The sequence below is a fragment of the Protopterus annectens genome, chromosome 12.part0 (assembly GCF_019279795.1).
Source record: "Protopterus annectens isolate FY-2018-M chromosome 12.part0, PAN1.0, whole genome shotgun sequence".
In the NCBI taxonomy this organism is placed as follows: domain Eukaryota; kingdom Metazoa; phylum Chordata; order Ceratodontiformes; family Protopteridae; genus Protopterus; species Protopterus annectens.
The window spans coordinates 597,383,616-597,403,134 of NC_056746.1; positions in this window are offsets into that span (position 1 = coordinate 597,383,616).

Consider the following 19,519-nt stretch of genomic DNA (forward strand, 5'->3'; position numbering starts at 1 on the left):
AAGAAAAAGGGGCTGATAGGAAAGTAGTGAAAAAGGGGCACAAATAGGGATAGACAGTAGGGAAAATAGCCAGGGATGTGCAGGAAGGGTGTAGAGAAGGTCCATAGCTGCTCATTTCTTATATAGCAACAGCTGTGCATATACACTGAATTTGGAGGTAGATTTGGACACTTAAACCCTTGGAAGGGGGTGAGGACAACAATAATTCATTGTGATGCCAATTAGACCAGATTACATGTGTCCAGTGGACACATGTGAAATGGACAGTTATGTATGGAGCGATATTGTTTTGTTGGAACAGATAGCCCTTTTTTTTCAGGTGAGAGTGGGATGTTGTGGAGAGGTAGTAGATATATTTGGGGAGGTAGGTTGGGTAGGTTAACAGACAAGACCAACAAGATGCATACAGGAGTGGTATATGACACATGTGGGGGGGTAAACACCATGGACTGGGAGGGGTGTTTGGAAGTCGCAAGTCCATGAGCCCCGAAAAGGAAACAGTGGGACTGAGGTCCCCACTCATGGGCAGTCACCACTGCACCTTCACGACCCCAAAGGGGGCTGTGCTGGGGGCTGGGTAGGAGCAGCAGGCTCCCTCTCTAATTGCACCACACAGCCCTGAAGTTGGTGTAGCTAGTCTCAAAACTCCTTGTCGAGCTCCCTATGCACCACAGCCCGGACCTGATGGCGGGTGACAGGTACCTCTCTACCCCCACTCCTGGGGGGGTGGCTGAGCCCCATCCCCTGCAGCGGTTCCACCAGAAGGTGGTGCAGGACAATGGAGGAGGAGGTCCCAGGCTGGGCTCCAGACATGCTGGTGCCCGGTGTCTTAGCCAGCTGAGGTGGGACAGGTGGGTCTGCTGGGACCGGCCTTTCCATACGAGCTATGGTGTTGCAGTTTTAAGAAAGACATGGGTTAATAATAGTCAACAGCATTCAGGATTAGTTATAACAGCATGCATAGGTATTCCCATTAATGCAAGACATCAGATTTACAACAGTTGCAGAGCGAGCAGAACACATGCATATATGGGACAACAGTGGCCATTACAACAGCATGCAGGTTTCATTGATGGCAACAGGCCACTAGTGTGGGAGTATTTTAACATAGCACACGCATAGAACCAAATGTGAATATTTATAAACCAATAGGACATATGTCCCAACAAAAGTTTGGAGTGTACATGTACCCATTGAGGTGTGTAATTAGGGTATTGTTGCACGTATGGTGGGGGTGAGATAGAGAGGTCAATTAACAAATAATATATCCCTGTAGTTTTCAGAACTTTCTTAGTCACTGCAGTGATCTGTCCCTTACATGTATTATTACACTACCCAATGGCCTTACTTTGTACAATGGTATGTTTGTAGATTAGTAGATACATGGATTGTGTCTTATATATAGTCTACACCTCTTACTTATAGCTGTTGAGAAAATCATAGTTAACACTACCTGACAAATTCTACACATGCTCACAGATTCCATGCTTGTAGACAGGTATATGAGTGAACTGTGTTGTAACTACAGTCTAGACCTCTTACCTGTTATAGCTGTTGAGAAAATCATTGTTAACACTACCTGACAAATTCTACACATGTTCACAGATTCCATGCTTGTAGACAGGTATATGAGAGAACTTTGTTGTAACTACAGTCTACACCTCTTACCTGTTATAGCTGTTGAGAAAATTATGGTTAACACTACCTGACAAATTCTACACATACTTCCAGATTCCATGTTGATGTTATACACATGCCTAGCAATCTGTTATTGCGCACACTCTAGTCAAGGCTTGACATGATTCAGGTGTTAATGTGAAATATTTTGAGAATTGGTGTCATACACTTTGGGTGAGATGCTATGACTGGTTTGTTTTCATATACATTCTCTGACTATGTAGAGGTCTGACTATCAGTTATATGTCAGTAAAAGCTGCCTACGTTTCTTGGATCATCACGCTGATTTGTCAGGGGAACAGGTTACCGGGCATCAGATTTGGTACATTTATCCGGACATGTTGGACAGATAAGAACAGTGGAGGGGTATGACTATGCATACAGCTTACTAACTCTACATTCTGCCACAGTCTGTACAGTTGATGGTTATGATTATGCTTACAGCTTACTATCTGAACATTCTAGCACATTCTGTACAGTTGTTGGGTCTAATTATGCATACAGCTGTCTATCTGAACATTCTCTCAAACTCTGTACAGTTGTGGGGTATGTTTATGCATACAACTTACTACCACTCCTGGGATTCAAACCCCTGCTGTGTATGGTAAAAATATTACAGATGACATCACACTAGACTGTGCTATCAGGAAATTGGTGTGAAGCATTCCAATGTTTTCTGTATAAGTCTCAGTCTCTCAGTTGTACAATATGACTGACCTCTTGCGACTTCTAACATTGTTGTACTGAACTTCCTACACATTGTATCTGCATTCCACAGTTTGGGTAACACTGCTTAATACAACAGTACTATTTATAGAATGCAACACTACAACAACATATGAAAGCAGGATGTACACAAGCACTCCAGGGGTTATACCTTTATTCACAAGATTACACCTTTATTTACACACGATCTACATGTCAGTCTTCAGGCCATATTGTCTAGTTTATTCAGTACATCCCATACACGATACATTTTTATACTGGTACAACACTTTCTAGAACTGTTATATTTATTTATTATGACAGTACATGCACGATTATTACTAACCTGCCTCACGATGCAGCCTTTGCAACCTAGCAGCATGGGTTTGTTGGTTCACAGCTTGCTCATCTGCAGCTGTCAGAGAAATACAGTGATATTTAGCCATTACCAATCCATAGTATACACAAGCTAGGCAGTCATTATCTACATAGTAGAATGAGTACTTAGTGCTGGTGCATTGGCCATCTGCCTTGATTCTTGGATCCACTGCTCCAAGAGATCCCCCTCCACCACTTCAGATCAGCATGGTAATGCCTGACCTGCTCACCAGTCTGAGGGATGCCAGTGGCACTGGTGAGGTCACGGGTGAGACTGTTCCAGGCCTCTGCTTTATACTGGGAGCCCTGGTACTGGCCCTGTAGTAGTCTCTGCTCATGGTGTTTTACCAGGAGCCATACCATGAATCTGGATGCCCCAGCTCTGTGCTTGAAATCAAGTGCCTTCTCCATCTCCAACCATTCTGCCTAGAGTAGGGAACTGCAACCAGTTATGGCACGTATTGGCACCTGCCAGGTTTAAATACCCCGGATTTCCTGCACCTTCCTGCGACTGGACAGTTTTGAAAATGCTACTCTGTGGGCACACCTGCTTACTTTATGTTGGCATTGCTTAAAGGTGTATACCAATGGGCAGATGGAGTTAGCTAGCCTACACATTGCTTACACCAACTTAGCTGAGCTGTGCGATGCTTAGCATTGCTTAATATTTAATTTGCATTATATTTTCCTTTTGGCATTGATTTATTATTAGTTACATGTTGTATATGTGTCTGGTAACCATGATTCATGTGTACGAACACTGTATGGTGTCCTGGGGACTTCAACACTTAATTACAATAGCACCTCACATCTGTCCTTCCTGCAGAACTCCAGTTCACATATCTATGTTATGTTGCAGGTTATACAACATCACACCGTACATAGATTCCTTTCACATGTTCAGTTCTATTTTCCTATGGTGAGGATTTATTTGTTGAAAACTAAGTCCTATGTATTGCTATGATGGCTTAGTGGTTAACTACTGTGACTGTAGTGTACAAGGTTCTGGGTTTGAGGGTTGTAGCGGTGGTGGTGCTGCAGTAGCTTTGTCACCTCACAGCAAGACGTTGTCCCGTTCGATTCTCAGCTAGAGCGTCTTCTGTGGAGACATGCGTGAATGGGCGTACCTTCGTTGAAGGTTGTGCATTAGGGCTGGCAACTCAGCATGTAAAAATCAACTGTCAATCATTAGCGGACCGGAGTTCCGCTGTGGCAACCCCTAACCGGGAAAATCCCAAAGACACAACAAGAGCCTGTTTATTTTGTTGCTGGGCAGAACACGGGCCATTGGATACAGAGTGACTGAGGCACTTTAAAGCAGTTGTAAGCAGGTTTGCATATGTTTGAATGGCGGTAAGTACTGCTAACTCCTGGTTACAGTTTCTTATACTCACTTAGCTTCTACATTGCTTAATCTGTGTAGGCAGTGCTTACCCCTGTGCAAACGCACTTAAACACACTTACTAGTACTTACATATGCTTACTACTGCTTATTTGTGCTTAAACCTGCTTACTAGTGCCTTATTCATTATGACAATGACACTTCATATGTGCATTTTTTGCAGTACTCCAGTTCATATATATATGTTATTTAGTGGGTTTTGCAACAAAAATATTGGTTATAATGTGCTTTGTCATGTAAAATAGACTGTGCTGCAGTGGAACTCGAACCGGGAATGCCTGCTCATTAGGCAAATGCTCTGCCCACTACACTATGGTTGTGCTGTTTCATTTGCATATATCTTCCTTGTTATCCTCTTCAGCCTTTTAAGCTGCTTTAACCATAGCTAAGTGATGGGTACACCCGTGCACCTACGGTTAGCTGTACTCGGATTTTTAAAAGAAACATAAGGGTTTCTTCATTTCATTTTTATGTACTGCTGCTGTTATACACATGGGGGACTGTTGGTGGGGATATGCGGACATCTATGAGCGGTCTTGCTCATTTCTTACCACTTTCTGCTGTTCTACATTGCAGGGGCATGTTTATTCTGAGAGATCTGCTCTCAGACATGCCCCCTGCACTCATACACACTCTGTGTAAGCCTAGAAGCTCGGGCAGAGCGCCTTAATAATATGTATGGCGCACTGCCGCCCTGCTCCTAAACGGGTGCTTCCATGCAGGACTAAGCTAGTCCTGCACAGAAGGATAGTGAATCCGGGGGAGTGTCTATCTGGTTGACCATAAATACTTCTGAGAACTACTGTAGATCTCCTTTCTACACCTGATATCTTCTTTTGTAATGCAGTTTTGAAGAATATGATGGCCTGGGTTCCACATTTTAGGAAGAGTTTGAGACTTAGTCATAGTAGTTATGAAGGACTGGCTCACTCCTGTCAGATATAAAAATTATGTACTTACCATAAAAATAATTTTATAAAAGTGGGGTCATATTTCAAAATGGCCTAGCCTACATTTCCCCACCTTTTCTGAGATGGTCATGTATATAACAGGTATATACTTGTGTTTTTATCCTAACATAGCTATCTCATATTTCATAGGGGAGAGCTACATGGGGAATTATAAAGATAGGTGAGATTTTTTGAAGAAATAAAGCTATTTATAATTTTAAATATTGAAATAGTGATAATCCAAAATACTTCACAATGAGGGGAGGAAGAAATAAAAGAATCAGGTACATGGGGAAGAATCAGGAAGTGTTTGATATGGAAAGGGTTCATAAAAGGAAAAAAATGAAAGGAAAAGTTAAAAAAGAGAAAGTGAAATGGAATAAATAATTTATCAGTAGTTAATTAGAAGGTTTAGAATAACATAACTGGTTTATTTGTGGTACATGAATAGTAAGAATGATAAAATACATTGCTTATATGAAAGAACTATGAAAAGTGTACAAAAGAAGAAGTTTGACTTCCTAAGGTTAAATTTAATGTGGATGTTTGGAATGGATAGGTGTTGTGGGAATGCTATATTATTTAAAGATGAAGATGATAAAATTATGATCATTTTTTTTAAGACCATGGAGACAGACAGCTATGGATCTTAAACAAGATAACAGACAGCATTGTTGGAATATATGCCAATGTGAATTATGCAGCCAAGGTGACTTTTTTTTAAGAAACAAAGCCTTTTCTAGCTTTAAATATGGCATTAATAATGGCTGCTCTTAACCATAATATAAAGAAAAAATGAGGGAAACTGGCCAAGTTATGAAAATACTAAAGATTACAATTATAATGGGGAATCTGCAGATAGGATGAGAAAGACAGTGTACCATAAGGACAGAAATACATTATTCTTTCCTCGTTTACTATAGAAAAGGTTAAGGATGGAAACGATGTGGCTGGGTTCACAGACCATTGTTGTTTATGTGGTACATTTAGCATGAATGAAGAGGTAATCAAAATATGAAAAACTTTAAAAAAGTTAGCAGCAAATGGGTAAGTAGTGAGGAATGGATGAAAGAAAGAGTTTTGAAAAGAACATTTATGATGCATGGACTGACTGGTCATTGAGTTTAAAGGAAAACATAATAAACATTATTACACATGGAAAGAAAAGGAGATAGGGAAGAAAAGTAGGTGCAAATGCATGTGACTAAAGAGTATGATAATTTTTTATAGAATGTTTTGATGTTTTACATTTTAAGAAAGAAAAGGAAATTTATGAGAGGAAAGGAAGAAAGATTTACTAGAAAGCAAAAAATACTGAAAATTTAGTAATCCCTTATTAATTAAGGGCCACATGGTACACAAAAAGTAATGTAATGCAGTCCAAAGCTGATTAGCTATGCAGCAGGGATACTGGATAATGGGTTCAGAATAAGTACGAAATTTGCTGCTAAAAACTCAGCATGTCTCATAACGATGAAGACTGTGTGACTGCAGTCTCATGACCTCATGAACCTGTTAGTGCATATGTTGCATGCTCATGATGATTCATGATCACATGATCAGTGACGAGCCATGACAAGCATAGGTAATAGTCCAGTTTATGATTATACGGCAAATTCCCAACTCTTTTTATATTATAAATGGGAAGCAAATATGTGTACAGGACAGACAAAGAGAAGGACGAGCAAACAGATGAACACTCAGAAGACCAAGGGGAAAAAAAAGAGTGTTATGGTGGAAACAAGCTTATATTGTTTTTTGTGGGACAGTTGTCCATTAGTTTTTATATTCAAGATGGATAGAGGGAGAAGTATCAAGGTAAGGTGTGGGCAGGACACAGGATACAGGGATGGCAGCAGGGCCAGACAGACAAATAAACACCAAAGAAATACCAACAGGGAGGTACTGACAAATATTGGGGGGGGTCACAAGATGCAGACTCAAACAGCTGGAAAGACAAGTTGCAATTGGGAGGATTTGATTACAAATTGGAGAGGGAAGGGACTCACAAAGACAGAGAACATCATGCTGGGGGAATAGAGTGCATTGCCACCTAACATGCTGCTTAGTGATTCTCCCAACCTGAGGTCAGTCACTCCATGACTGTCCAGTTAGCTGAATCCAGCCACTGTTGTCCTGCTGGTAAGGGACATCTACTTAGCTGTACCCAGCCACTGTTGACCTGCTGGTAATGCCAATCTAGTTATGTGAATCTGACAGTCACATGAGAGCATGTTCCAGGTTGCCAATGTGGATTTCCAGCTGCCAGTCCACCAAAGCCATAACCAGGTGATACATCTCCTGATAGGTGATATACCAGTACCCACTGTTGGCACCCCAATGGAGACCCTGCATACCTTCTGGAGACAGACCACCAGAGGCCAGAAGAGAACAATACAGGATGCTGGATGGTGTATGCCATCCTAGAGAGAGACAAACCTGAAGACAACTGAGGATCAAACAGTGATGGCAAGGGAGGTATATGGTGAGTTGGAGTCTGCTGCACCTTGCAAACTGTAGTGGAAATCACTGTATAAAATATGAATGCAAATGAAGTGAAACACAGCAACAAAGGACAAATAAAAAAGGCAGTATAAAAGAGAGATCATCACAAAAACAAAATCAATTTTTGGTAATGTGTGCTACAGTGGGCTCCAGTGAAGTTCCTGGAGGAGTAAATGCTGTTATCTATGCGATGACAAGCAAAAAGCAGTACAGAAGACAGCCAAAAAGGGACTACATCAGTATGTGTGCCACAAGGGTCAAGATTTAATGTCTCTTTTCTAAATCCTCCATGTGTAAGGCATGTCAGCAGTGCATTGGCTTTAGAGAGTGTGACTAAAATGGGCACTGAAGCTTAGCTGAATAACTCCAGGTGACTGAAGAGGCCAGCCCATAGGATCTTACCATCAGGTGATAGATATCACCTACCTGAAAATGCTCTGCATGGCAGAATGGAGACCATGCCAAGAAGACTCCACCACAATTGTCCAAAATTAATGAACATGGTACTCCAAAATATGAAGGCAATAATGCACCATGACACAGGGTAGCCACTATAAAGAATCACCCAACAGCCAGCCAGATGCATTTCCATGATTTTCCTGGAGCAATTGGCACAAGAAGGGGAGCTGGGATGCACAGTGGAATAGTGGAATATACATAGCACTGAATGTAAGCAATCGACCTGGTCCTAAGTAGATGATGATACCTGGGATGGGGGTTGAACATCCACTGTCATCCCAGTCTGCATCACGTGCCACTGGTAGGAATGGACAATAGAACAGATATGATAGGTGAAAGAATAGGTCAACCTGCTTTGACAAGGCATGTGGACATATAAAAACAAAGCTGTATGGAATGGTTAAAATAATTAACAGCAGTGCAAATATAGATAATGAAGCAGATCTCTGGCAACTATAAAGGTAAAAAATTAATGCCAAATATGTACCCCAAGACCTGAATAGTTTTACTTGGTGCTTTCGCCAAATCAACTGATTGTCCTATAGTTTACCATGTGCTGAAATGCAGGAAAGAAAAAGAAACATGCCCGTGAACTACAAATCCTGAATATAGCTGAACAAGAATACCTACTAATGGCAAGTTAACCACTAGTCATCAATACTAATTGAAGAAATCTGGTTCCCTCTATCTGACCACCTGTTCCCATGGCTAGGTCAGTGCACTGATGCTGTTATTGTCACTAAAGCAAATGATGCCCATGGCAAGGCAGTGCCAGGCATCCACTTTGTACTGCCGACCCTCATAAAAGTCATCCAGTGGGTGCTCCCAGGTGGTCCCAAGTACAGAAAGATTTTAGGTTCTTTCCTTCATCATGTGGGTGAACTTCCACATTCAGCATACAAACTGTTAGCTTGATGGAAAAGGCTAGTAGATTCTCATTAACATGTATTACAGGTATCATATGACATGCATCCATAGGCAGCAGGACAGCAGGATAAAATCAAATATAACCTTAAATTCACATGCCACCAATAATTGTGCCAGGATGAGATGCTACTCCACAGAGCTACTATTGACAATGCACAAGGTATTTACATAAAATATGCAAATACGCATAAACATCATATATCCAGTTTATATATATATATATATATATATATATATATATATATATATATATATATATATGTATTATATATATATATATATATATATATATATATATGTATATAGTTTCACTTCATAATCTCGAAATGCTGAAATACCGAATTTCAGCATTCCAAAATCATGAAGCCGAAACTTCAGAATGCAGAAAGTGCATAAGAGCAAATTTGAATATCTCAAATTCGCGCTTATGCATTTCTGATACATTGCGTGTAGTGTTATGGTGCCTGAATTTGCAGGTGAGTGAGGGTTTGTGTGTGTTTTTTTATGTTGTATGTGTGGGTAAGGGTAGGGGGTGTAAGTATGAGTGTGAGTGTTGGATTTGTTGGTGTTCGTGTATGTGTGATGTGTATTTGTGTGTGAACTAGTGGAGAATGCCATGGTGTGAGTTTTTTGTTTTTTTATGTTATGTGCAATCTCAGAGTTGGTATATATAAGTAGGGGGTGTGGGGCTGCTTGCTCCCCTGCTTATACATAGTGTAGGGTTGTTTGGTTTGTGTACTGTGGGTGGAATGGTGTGTGTGTTACTTGGTGCATGTTGTATGTATGTTCATTATTGTGTGATTCGTGATTGTGGAATTCGGTATTGTAAATGGTTCGGCTTCATGATCTTGGAATGCTGAAATTCGGTATTTCAGCATTTCGAGATTAGGAAGTGAAATTATATATATATATATATATATATATATATATATACACACACACGCACACACACACACACACATATATATATATATATATATATATATATATATATAGATATTATATATATATATATATATATATATATATATATATATATATATATATATATATACGGATATTCTATACATAAATATCTATCTGTAGAGATACATATATTTTATATATATAAGATTCTATTTCATTTCATTGCCAGTTCAACGTATCAACAAGGAAAAAGGGTGGCTTATTTTATTTTAAACTCACTTCACTGACAGCATATTTCATCAGACCACATTTCATTGGAAATGTTATTCACACTAAATATACCTCCAATTTTTTTTTTTTTTTTTGTCAGGGAAGCAAGTCCGCTGCAGCCCTACAGTCCCTAACATTAATATACTAACTCTATAGTTACACAAGTGCCAAGAAAAAAAAATGCATGTCATACTGAATTATTGCTAGTGCACATATATAAACTTTTAGAGACAGTGGCACAACATAACACAGGGAATCATCATGATAAAAATACCAGTCAGCATTAGTTTGCACTGCAATTCCTATCCTCCAAAACCACACCAGCAATTATTTTCTGTACCATTGCACACTTTCCAATGAAATGTGCTTCAATAAAATGTAGTATCGATAAAATGAGTTTTAAATAAAATTAATCACTCTTTTTCTTTGTCGATAAAGTAAACTGCATTATTGTCCTCTTTGGCAAAGGTGATATATTTGCAGATTACCATATTAATAACAACACCCTAAGCTCTAAATCAGTGGTAAGAGATTTGGATACACAGGTTGACAGCAACCTTACTTTTGATCACTATGTCTCCACTGTGATAAGGAAGGCCTTCTACATTGCTCACTTCATAAGCAAGGGCATAGCTTCTGGAACAAAATGGCTTATAATCCCCTGTACTCTTCCCTCATCAGGCCAATAAAAGATTACAATGCTTCCTTTGGTATGTATCTAAACAGGCACCTACAGCAACTGGAGAGACCCCCAAAGGTTCCTCACAAAGAAAATTCAGGGTCTTCAGTGCAGGTTTTACATGAAAAGACTAAAATCACTGTCATTATACTCTGTATCGTATAGACTACTCATAGGTGACCTATGCCTTGCATACAGAGTAACCTCTGACCCAGCCTTAGTGGAAGTGCTGCACATTCATAAGTCAAATGTTACATGATTTATTCACTTTATGGACCTTAACCTAGCATGTGACATCAACAGGATTTACTGGAGAGACAGATATGTCTCCCAGAGGTTGCCTCTCCTCTGGAATAAACTTCCAATACAGGCAAAAGAGAGCAACTTCCAATACAGGTTAAACAAAACCCCTCCTTAACCCTTTTTAAATGTACTTGGACAATTGGATGGGAAACCACAAATTCATGCCAGGGGGTTTCACCTGTGTCCCTCTTGGATAGGGGCAGTTAGTGCTGATTTAGATTTGCTTATAACATAGACCATGTCTAGACCCTTAAGGAAACAAAGGTTGAAGTTGGTTAGGTTTGTAAGGGCCCAAGGTCCATTAGCCTAGTAACCTCCTATGAACATATGAACTGTCAATTAAATGAACAAAACCTATATATATATATATATATATATATATATATATATATATATATATATATATATATATATATAATATGAAAATCCTTGCACTGTTATTTACAATATGGATTTATATCTCCTGCAATTTGATATTTGAATTGCAATGTATGGCTTCATGATGGTTTTCAGTCCTCTGTCAGTGTACTGATGAATGCAGAAAGAATTACATGTGCTATAAGGTCACGGAGCCCCCCACCACCACCACATGCCTTATTTGTAGTCATATATTTTCTTTCCATACTTTTTTTTAAACAAGAAACATCTTTATTTAATTATCAGTTATGACATATCCAATCATGCATTTACATAAATGAAAACAACCCATACTGACATATTTACTGTTGCAAGCATTATACATCACTTATATTCTACTATAAAGTCATCGTCTTTTGAAGATTACATAGCTCATTCATTTCTTGCCTTCCCTTAAACCTCACTCCTCCAAAACATTATTCTGCAAGTATTATTCCCACAATTCCTATTTTTATGTAATTTGCTCCTACCCTTTTCTAAATATCCCACTTCCATTTCTTTCATTTCTATTAATATATATTCATTATTTCTAATACGTTTGGTTTAGACTTTGATTTCCATTTTCTAGTAATTACTTTTTGGCATCCATCAGAATTTAACTCAGCAAGGGTTTACTATGTCTTGGCAATCCTGATTCTGTATCACCACTTAAAAAAGTCATTTCCTTAGTCATTCCCATTTGCTCATCCAGTATTTCTGACAGAATACACTGCTGCTAACTCATTACACTCCCAAACATATGTCCCAAATTATCTCTTTCTTCCCCCCTCAAACCTCCAACATTTGCTGTCTACCTGAGGAAAAATTCTTTCAAGTCTGCTTGGAGTATAAAACTACCTATGCAGACATTTTGAAGCAAAAATCCTACTAGACTTTGTTGTATACTTGAGAGCCATACATATATCCTCACATTGTTTCTTTGTGAATTGCTTATCCAGTTTCTCTTCCTAATCCTTTCTAACCTCCATGATTGATTCTTATAATTATCATACAATATTTTATATGCCCTACTAGTTATCCCCTTTTAACAACAGCTTCTGTACTGAATTCAACTAAAAACTCTACCAGTGCTGGTCTTTCATTTAAGTGCCCCCTACTGCTTTATTACATACCTTAACTAAAAATTAAAATATATCACTGAGTACAGTAAGGACTACCTCTTTATGTAAATATTTCTTCCCACCAACCCAATAAAGAAGATGTATTGCATAGGTTACTCAGCTACTAGACCCGAGTACTATGCCTTACTGCAAAAAGAGAATAGATTAAATTAAGGTGTGCTTGTTCACTTCAGTTATCCTCTACTTGCATTGTCTAACTTCTGCATGCATACAGTATTCTCCTTCTCCTACCTAAAAGTGAAAATATGCTGCTGTCTGCATTGAGAACTGAATGTCTCTGTAAATACTTTCTTCCCTTTCCTCCCCTCAAAAAAAAAAAAAAACAAGAAATTTTTTTACATGGGCTTTTCTTGTAGTAGGCCTCTGCAATATGCCTTACAGCCATACCTTATAACCTCTCAGCTCAAGGATTCTTGGATGAGCCCAACTAATGGAGATGGTGGGGGTGGCAAAGACCTTAAATCAGGGAGAAATTTTAAATTCTGATTTTTTAAAAAGTTAGAAAATTGTTAGAATAACTGGTTTTACATTAGCCTGCATTTACTGATGGGTCCGAATGGAGAGATGATAAATCACCAAGCAAAGGAGAGTAGTATTGTTGGAATTTAATTCATCCTCATTCTTGGTGAGTACCTTCACGAGGTGGACCCTGTTTTTCACAAAATCTCACCAAGATGACACTGATATATAGACTGTATTTTATATAGCATATATAATGGACAGAAGTAGGTTAAAAAATAAAAAAGATAGCTGGGTGCACAAGACCCAGGATAAAAAAGTGCTCAATCCTGGTAGGTGCACTGGTGCCAGGACTAGAAAAAAAATGACAGTGAATAATCCTCAAGACACGAAAACATTCCTACAATGGGGCTAGGCCAGGCCCAGTGAGAGGATGGCCCCACTGCTGTAGAAAGAAGTATTAGTCCACAAAAAGCACAAAAACCTGATAGGCCAAAAAGAGCCATAAGGATGATAGAGTGGACTATTTAGGATAAGAAAGACAATATGTATTGTTACTATTATGCAAGAAGCCCCAGATTTCCAGACAGAAGATATACAAAAAGATTAGGAGAGAAATTAGAGTCAAGAAAATTACTTGCAAAAGTAAAACTGTGAAAAGCTTCCAAGAAAAAATTTGTGTTCATTAAACAACAGATTTATGAAAAACATTTTATAGACCAAGAAACCTTGGGCCATTTGGAAAAAGAAGTGACAGAGGAAGTTCAAAAATATAAAGAATAAAATCTAGAGACTTTTGAAAGGTATAAAAATATGGACATGGGAAGAAATAGAGATCTAGTATGGTACAATATTTATTCAAAGGAGAAAGCCAAATTAATCAATATAAAAAAGCAGCCCCAAAGATATCTGAAGAGAAATACAGGCAAAGGCATCCATATATGGAAATAATACTAAAAATGATATTACAAAGATGAGACATGGAACAGAAGATTAGTACAGTAGAAGTTAAAAAACAGAAGTTGAAGTTATGGAATACCTACAAAGTGAAGGACTTGGTGTAGAAAGTCTAACACAGGTTATATCACAGCATGATGGAAAAATGAATCCCCAAAGTAAGGAGAAACAGGAGGAGCAGGAAACATCTGAAGAAGACATATGGACATGGGAAAAAATAAATTTTAATATGGTGCAATATTTATGCAAAGGAGAAAGCAAAATTAATTAATACAAAAAGAGCAGCACCAAAGATATTTGAAGAGAAATACAGGCAAAGGCATCTGGATATGAAAAATATTACATTTCAAAAAATAAGAAAGCAAAGAGGAAAGGTAGAAAAGATGCTTAGTAATGAAGAAGTTAAAGAAATAGAAACTGAGGTTATGAATTACCTGCAAAGTGAAAAATTTAGTGTAGAAAATCTAACTCTGACAACATCACAGCAGGATAGAGCAAATGATCCTCAAATTATGGAGAAACCAGTGGAATGGGAAACATCTGATAAGTTGCTATATGAAAATACTTTGTGGCCTTCCATAGGAAATCAGTACATGGGTTCAGTTGAGTTACCACAGTTTCTTGTTGTCTCTCTTGCTGTGCAACTCCTAGTGCAGTCAATATTGTGGAGTGATAGGCCAATGAGTTCATTTATGAAAGAGAAATGAATGACATGGGATGAAACTGAACAGACTCGTACAAGAAGATGCTCTGGAACTTTCTATAGAATGTCCACAAGAAATGGAGAACAAAGAATGTGCCCTCAACCTCGATGAAAATGATCTAAGAGAAGAGTTGCTTGATTTAATAGAGATGGATAGACATATTAAGATCAATGAAAGAAATAGACTACAGAAAGTCAATAAAACCCAAAAAAGTTAGAAGTTTGATAAAATAAATGAGCACAGTAATTAGGTCTGTCCATAGAGATTCATGTGATATAACAGATGAAAATAGCATATATTACCGTCAGTGGTGGCTGGTGACTTCAAATTAATGGGGGGATGCAGGAGACAGCTGAATGGGTGGGGCCAATTGGAAGGGGTGTGGGCAACTATAAAGGGGTGGAGCTATGCTCAAAACCACAGCAACTGGAACTTTAATTAAATAGGCTGCCCTGGGTGCCAAACCATCATTACTAGAGTCCAATATGAACAAAATGAAGTGTAGAAGAAAAAATATTTCAATGCATTGGTTACATGACAACTTACTTAATATCTAGATGGAAACTCAAAGGTTGTGAGGCATGAAAAAAATAAATTACTTTTTAAATACATTACTGGAATGCCAGTCAAAATCAAGTATAAAAAAAACAAGCAGCACTCAACTTAAACAACTTTTCCTTGCACTGCAGTTCTAATTATAATTTATATTCAGCTTTATAAAATTACCAAGTAACATGCTGAAAGTAGCAATCTCTGTGATACCCCCACTCATAAAACTTTTTCTTATCCAAAAAAGATCTGCTGCCTGACAACAACTGTCTACTTGTTTCATGGGGAAGACATGATCAAAGCAAAAAATGAACAGCAAACAAGAAACAAGCTCAAGATAAATTGCTTAAAGGATTACTGCACAAGTTATGGACCACATATGATAGACTGGCATTCTGTTTGGTTTACGGGTAAAGCCTGCAAAGATGACTGCAAGTCTCCAACAGATGTAATGAGCTTCTGAAAATACTGTAATCCTGTCCTTTATTGCAAATACTGTCATATGCATTTCAATACCTAAGGCTTAGACATTATCTAGTTATGTAAATATTCTCTGAATGGCAACAACAGGAAGGCTTTCAATGTTGGTAATTCTTTAACAATATGTTTATTAAAGCTTACTTGCATCGTACAATCTCCGACAAGCTTACCTGATGGACATTAAAGCATTGCTACTTAGTCACACACACACACACACACACACACACACACACACACACACACACACACACACACACACAGTATTTTATATACTACACAAAGCCAATTAATACAGATATCATGAAGTATTTACCTAAGATAGTACATCTCAAAACAAGAGAAGAAATGTTCTACAGCAGCAATCACAGTCAGCATACAATTAGTATTTAGCATAAATGAAAATATACAGTGGCAAAATAAATTGCTTAAAACATAGCATAATCAATTATTTAGAAGAATATATTTCTAGAGGTAATAAATCAAAGTTTGTTTTTATGTGCTTAAAATTTTTATAAAACATCACATTGTGCAGTCTCAGTTCAGCATGGAAGAAGCCATTAGGAAATATGAGCATGCATGCATTATGAATTATTTATTTTGTATACAAAGCTGGTATCCCTTGAGAAATCTGGATCTTGCTGTGTTATAGACTATAGTATGTACACATGACCTTATAATTCCTTTTTCAGAATTGCTAAATGTTACATTCTGTAGTCACAGATTTACATTTTGGGTATTTGCTTAACTTTATATGTAGAATATTGTGTTTAAGTGTTTATTACATAATGTTGTACAAGAGAGGCAAAATATATGTTTGGTATAAAATGTGCTTGAAGAATGAATAGGAAGAAAGTTTAACTGAAACTTTTTTGAAAGATTGCTAGAACACACACAACACCACACCACACACCCACACACCAGAGGATGAATAAAAACTACAAAAAAGAAGAAAAAGACCCCCATGACAAATCATCTAAAAGTAAGCACCAATGTAATAGAGCATCAGAGAAGGCTGGGGACTACCTGGATACAAAGAAAAGTGCTGTGAACCCTGTACACTGGCCCAGCAAACAAAGAGCCTCAATCCTCACCACCAACACCAGTGAGAGGCATCCCATATAGAGGAAAGGATAACAAATACACATAGTAAAATGCTATTTCCCTTAAGAGCACACAGAGATCACAGTCAGTCCGGGGATGGTTGCTCCCTTGCTCTGTAGGTCCCTAATAAGACTACCCACTGGCACAGCTATAGGGTCTAGATCTCAGACTAGCTGGGCAAGCTAAAACCTCCATCACTCTCTGTCCAACGAGTTTTGTGTCCCTGCCCAAGTAGCTGACATATACAACCACACAGACACTCCTGGGAAAGGCTTGCACAGGTTCTCCAGCTGTGCCCCTATTACCCAGACTATATACAGTAGTACCACCTGCCACCACCCAGCAAATATTTACCAGCTACTTGAAGGCCCTTTAAAGGGTGTCTAATTATTACTGTTCATTTTTATTATCCAAAGGGTAAGTGTGACTAAACAGTCAAGGCTTATTAGAGTGACTTGGTACAGGATTACTATATACAAGCAATGTACACCAGAGTTTAAATTATCTCTACACAAAACAGCCACAGTTAAAAGGGTTTAAAATATTTAATAAATAAAAACACAAGACAATACTTCCTACTACACAGTGCTAGTCAAGAGTTCAGAGATCACAGAGAAATACTTAAAATAATACAGTAGTAAAGTTCTGACATCACAGAAAAGCACTTAGAAATAGCTAGGAACTAGAAAGATTAGACTAAGAGAAAATACAGTTCCAGAATAACATACATGTAGAGCAAAGGCAGTGAGCTGATGAGTTGGATGGTCAAGACAAAAATTCTTCTCTGGTTCTCTCTGTTTAAATTGATATCACAATCCAGATTCACATTACATCATTCTTCACACTTCTCTGGGTTCCCAGGCTAACAAAATCTGCATTTACATTCTTTACACCTGGGCAGAAACCAGAGTGATAAAGGACATTTATGCATGCAATTCTGGCCATTAACTCTGGCCTTAAAACAATAGGCAGGATGTCTCACCCTAGACTTACTGGCTCCTAATGCTAACATCAAAGGGTCACAATATGCTTTACTTTGGTCAGTAGACTGCACTGTTGCCACATTTTTCCAGTTCTACATGTAACACTATTTCTTTACATTTAAGACAACACTACTGTAGTTTACATTCATATTTACAAATGACAGAATTATCTGCAAAATTCTATCTGGCCAGGCTGGCAGCCTTCCTCTGTCTTCACCCACTCTTCACAGGTGCATCACAGACAGAATTTGCTGTTATTTTATTAACCCACAATAAAGTGGTTGATGAAACCATACACTGATTATTGTGTTTGCTTCTGCATACATCATCACTGTACAGCAGTCAAGAAAAATACATTTCAGAGATGGATAACATAGATGGCACATAGTCTGCACCAGAAACCATACAAGTATTTTAAAATCAACAGAAAGCACCTGAAAACTAAATGAAATCAAGCTGAATGCCACCTCTCAAAAATAGATTAGTAAGCAAGAATTCACTTTAAATTTAAGGGATGGAAAGAACAGGGAAAAGAAGGCTACATTATTTCACAGAAACAGTATTCCATGATACTGCGGTCAAAAACAAACTAAATTCAAGACTGCAAAGATTGGACGTAAGGCATATCTTACATGAAGCAGGGAACTGAAAACAGAAACTGTTTATGCAGGCTCTTCAGCATATCAGGCAGTCTAAGAGAGTCAAGTAGTCCTTGTTAGATTCTATGTTTCTTTTTCTTCACTGTGCTTCACATTTTGCACAGAAGTCACCTATATACTCTTGCTTTTTGAATGGAAGCATGGCTATATAATTGGAAGCAGTCTATCCATTTTTCCTGCCAACCTTTGCACACAACAGATTTATTCTCTACACTACTACATAAGCGTACTATTGTATTGTTGGAGCAACACTACACTATGATGCAGTGCTGAATGTTTATACAGCTCTGACTGGAATTCCATTTTACTGGAATGCCGAACTGTGCTGCATACCTTTAAATGTTGAGGAAGAAGATACAATGCTGTGGAACTAATATGATGTTACAAGCTCTCCAGACAGAAGTCACTTCAAGTGTGTGTGAATCCATCTAAAACTGTAAATACAATAGTTGACTGGAGATAGGCAATAGAAAACAGCAACATATAGGGAACTGGCTGGCTATGTGTTGAAACCCTTCTCACAAATGCATGCACTGACACGTATTTCACTTCATAGCTAGAAGTGTAGGTCAAGGTACAGAGAGAAGCTCTTGCAAAACATCAATGCATACCTGCAACAGTAACAGGAGCTCATCTATCTGACAACTTTTTTCTGTGAGTGCAGATAAATGGGGAGCATGAAATGGCCATCAGAGAAAGCAACACTGATTAACTCACTTAAACTAACTCAAAACTCATTGACTTTGGAAGGAAATAAACATGCTGAGATTTACCAAATAACTACAGGCACACTTGCACTGGAATGAAATAGCTGCAGCTAGTTATGATTAAATGCTAATTAAATCCACTAAGATACATCACAACCAATTAATATAAGTGAAAATCACCAGATGTCTCCAAAGGGCAAAACTTAGAAGGAAAACAAGCA